Genomic DNA, 4,348 nt, shown 5'->3' on the forward strand with positions numbered 1-4,348 from the left:
GAAAAGGTCCATTAGCCAGGAGCCTATAATCCTAGATACTCAGGAGGTTGAGATCTGAGAATGTGAACAAATCCAAGAGACTTTTTTTTTTAGTCCTCATGAGGCTTGAACTCTGGGCCTGGGCGCTGTCCCTGAGCTCTTCAGCCCTCTACCACTTGAGCCACAGCACCACTTCTGGTTTTCTGGTATTTTATTGGAGACAAGAGTCTCACAGACTTTTCCTGCCTGGTCTGGCTTTGAACCTCGATCCTTAGATCTCAGCCTCCTGAGTAGCTAGGATTACAGGTGTGAGCCACCAGAGCCCGGCAAGATACTATTTTCAAAATTAATCAACACACCAGTGTTGGTAATAGTAATAGAAATAGAGCATGTGCTTAGCAAACGAGGCCCTGACTTCAAACTCTAGTATTGCCGAAAAAAGAAAAGAGGGGCTGGGAATGTGGCTTAGTGGTAGAGCGCTTGCCTAGCATGCATGAAGCCCTGGGTTTGATTCCCCAGCACCACATGAACAGAAAAAGCCAGAAGTGGTGCTGTGGCTCAAGTGGTAGTGTGCTAGCCTTGAGCAAAAGCTGCTCAGGAACAGTGTCCAGGTTCTGAGTTCAAGCCCCGGGACTGACAAGAGGAAAAAAGAAAAGGGAACAATAAGGCATTATTGATCCTTTTTCTTCTTTAGTACTCAATCATTTAGTGTGTGGGGGCTGGTCCTGCGGCTTGAACTCAGGGCCTGGGCACTGTCCCTGAGCGTTTTGCTCAAGGCTAGCACTCTATCCCTTGAGCCACAGCGCCACTTCAGTTTTTTTTATAGTTCATTGGAGATAAGAGCCTCCCAGACTTTCCTGTCTGGGATTGGCTTTGAACCTAGAACCTCAAATCTCAGCCTTCTGAGTAGCTATGATTACAGGTGTGAGCCACCAGACCTGGATGTCTTTTTCTTTTCTTTTTTCTTTTTTTAGACAAGGTTGCACTATATAGCCCAGGTTCACTGCCCTCGCCTCCCCTCTAGAGAGCAGGGCTGACAGTTGTGTGCACCAGGCTCTCTTCCTTTTGTATTTTGTTAATACTGGGGATTTTACTCAGAGATACCACGTGCTCCTAGGCACTCTGTAACTTGAGCCTTGCTTCCTGCCCCCTTTTGTGTTGCTTATTTTCACGGTAGGGTCTCCATTTATGCCCACACCAGCCTAGCTGCAGTGCTCACTCCTGCTTTCCAGAGTCCCTGGGGACAACAGGCAAGCACAAATTGGTTGAGGTAGAGTCTCAAGAACTTCTTTTTGCTGGGGCTGGCCTCCAACTGTGATCCTCCTATCATTTCCTCCCAAATAGTTAAGATTAAGGCTTGCACCAAAGCCTGGCTTCTTGGATCAGATTAGGGCACCCACTCTTAGGACTTAAACCTTAATTACCTCATTAACAACAAAATTTCCAATTACAATCACACTGGGGGTTAAAGCTTTAACATATGAACTTAGGGGTAATGCAACTTAATTGCCATAGTCCTCAGGTTTATCTGTGGCAGAAGCATGTATCAGAAATGCTTTTTCCTTTCTTTCTTTCTTTCTTTGTTTTTGTTGAATTAGCATATGCTAATAATATGAGGGAGTTTCATTGTGATAATTCCCTAGGCGTGGACAGTGTACTTTGAACAAGTTCACCCCTCTATTACATTTGCATACTGTCTCCTTCTTCATCCCAAAGTGCTTTTCCTTTTTAAGACTCTTATTCCTTTGTATGTGTGCACTAGGTGGTGTTTGTCCATTCATCCTTCAGTAGATATTTCAGCTACTCATGCCTTTTCACTACTGCAAACAATAGTGCTATAAACATCAGCTTAAAAGAGTCTTTTGGGGCCAGGAATGTGGCTTACAGACAGAGTGCTTACCCAACATGCATGAAGCCCTGGGTTTGATTCCTCAGTACCACATAAACAGAAAAAGCTGAAGTGGAGCTGTGGCTCAAGTGGAAAAAAAAAATGTCCTTGTAACTCTAGCCTGTTGCTGGTGGCTCAGTCCTATAATCCTAGCTCCCTGTGGCTTAGTAGTGGTAGAGTGCTTATCTAGAATGCAAGAAGCCCTAGGTTCAATTCCTCAGTTCCACATAAACAGAAAAGGCTAGAAATGGTACTGTAGCTCAAGTGGTAGAATTAGCTAGCCTTGAGCACAGAGAGGCTCAGGGCCAGAGAGAGGCTCAGGGCCAGGGCCTAGACTCTGAATTCAAGCCCCAGGGTTGGCAAAACAACAACAACAACTAGCTCCCTAGGAGGCTGAGATGTGAGGATCTTGGGTGGAAGCCAGCCCAGACTGACAAATCTCTTTTTTTGTTACTGTTGGTCATTGAGTTTGAACTCAGGGTTTGGGTGCAATCCCTGTGAACATTTTCACTCATAGCTAGTGCTGTACCATTTTGACACACAGCTCCACTTCTGATTTCTGAGTGGTTAATTGGAGATAAGAGTCTCACAGGGACTTTTCTGCCCAAACTAGCTTCAAACCACAATCCTCAGATCTCAATTTCCTGAGTAGCTAAGATTACAGGCATGAGCCACCAGCATCTGGCTGAGATAAATCTTTGAAACTCTTGTCTCCAGTTAACTAGCAAAAAGCCAAAAGTAGAATTGTGGCTCAAGTGGTAAAGTGTCAGCCTTGACAGAAGAGGCTAAGCAAGAGCTGAAAGCCCAGTATTGGTGCATAACCAACAGACAAAAAAAAAAAAAAAAGCCAAAACTGAACTGGAGATCTTCCTCCCTCAGCCTCCCTAGACCTGGGGTTAACTGTGGGAGGCACCAGGCCCAGCTCCCCCCCTTTTTTTTTTAGTAGTTGTACTATTTATTTATATTATTATTTGTATTGTTTTTTGTTTATGTGGTGCTGAGGAATCGAACCCAGGACCTCAGGCATGCAAGGCAAGCACTCTACCACTGAGCCACCTTCCCAGCCCCCTTCCCCTTATCTTTTAAACATTGCCTAGGTTCCACAATTCAGAGTGACTCAGAGATTGAAAGAGATGAGCTCAATTGTCTTCACTAGTATTTCTACTTGTCCCTTTATTTTATTTATTTATTTATTTATTTTTTGGTCGGTCGTGGGGCTTGAACTCTGGGCTTGGGTGCTGTCCCTGGGCTCTTCAACTGAAGGTGAGCACTCTACCACTTGAGCCACAGCACCACTTCCAGCTTTTTTCTTTTTGCTTATGTGGTGCTGAGGAATGGAACCCAGGGCCTCAGGCATACAAGGCAAGTGCTCTACCACTGAGCCCCCTTCTCAGCCCTGTTTTCATTTTAAATACTTTCTAGCAACATGTGGGTAGGTGGTCCATCTGCAATCATGTCCATTTGTGATGGCTTCTTTGTAGGGTGGCAACTCTGAATTAGTAGGGGCATCCCAGCACCCGTCCCCCGCCCCGCATCTCTGTAGTCCAGGCTTCCCTCCCTGTCCCAGCAATGTCAACCTTTTCTCATCTTCCACACTGCCTGACAGAGCTGCAACCCTGGTGATAATTCCAATTTGCTGCCTGCTAGGCCTTGCACCTGTCCTCCCCCTCTCCTCTCTGCTCAAACCTCCAGTGCTTCCTCTCTTTCTCCTCTTAGCTTTTTTCAAAGTTCCTTGTGAATGTTGACACAATCCACAGAGAAATGCAGACTCCCCACTGCCCTCATGCCTCCACCCTTCTCTAAACCCTCCCCTGGCTCCCTCCCTCCTAGGACAGAGGAATCCTGGGTGCCCAGCCCCCAAGCCACACCTCAGGACTCAAGGATTGTGACTCAGCTGTACCCCTATCTGTTCCCTGCTAGGCCATTCCCATGAGGAAGGAGATGTAGTTCGCTTCCTTTAATCTTCTCTTGACTGCATCTTACCCATGGCCCCATTTCTTTGCTTTTTTTTTTTTGCAGGAAATTATCTTTAAAATAATGGATTTGAGCTGGGTACCCTTGAGTCTCACCTGTATTCCTAGCTACTCAGGAGGCTGAGATCTGAGAATTGCAGTTCAAAGCCAGCCCAGTTAGGAAAGTCCATGAGTCTTTTACCTACAATTAACCACTAGAAAACTGGAAGTGACACTTGCTCAAGTGGTATGGCACTAGCCTTGAGCTAAAGAGCTCTGGGACAGTGCCCAGGCCCAGAAATCAAGCCCCACAACCGACCAGAATGGACTAAGTGGGCTGGGAATGTGGCTCCGTGGTAGAGTGCTTACCCAGCATACATGAAGCCCTGGGTTCCATTCCTCAGTACCACATACACAGAAAAAGTCAGAAGTGCTGCTGTGGTTCAAGTGGTAGATTGCTAGCTTTGAGCAAAAGAAGCTCAGGGACAGGGCCCCTTCCCTGAGTTCAAGCTCCAGGACTGGCAAAAAA

This window comes from Dipodomys ordii, unplaced genomic scaffold (assembly GCF_000151885.1).
Source record: "Dipodomys ordii isolate 6190 unplaced genomic scaffold, Dord_2.0 Scaffold6, whole genome shotgun sequence".
Classification (NCBI taxonomy): domain Eukaryota; kingdom Metazoa; phylum Chordata; class Mammalia; order Rodentia; family Heteromyidae; genus Dipodomys; species Dipodomys ordii.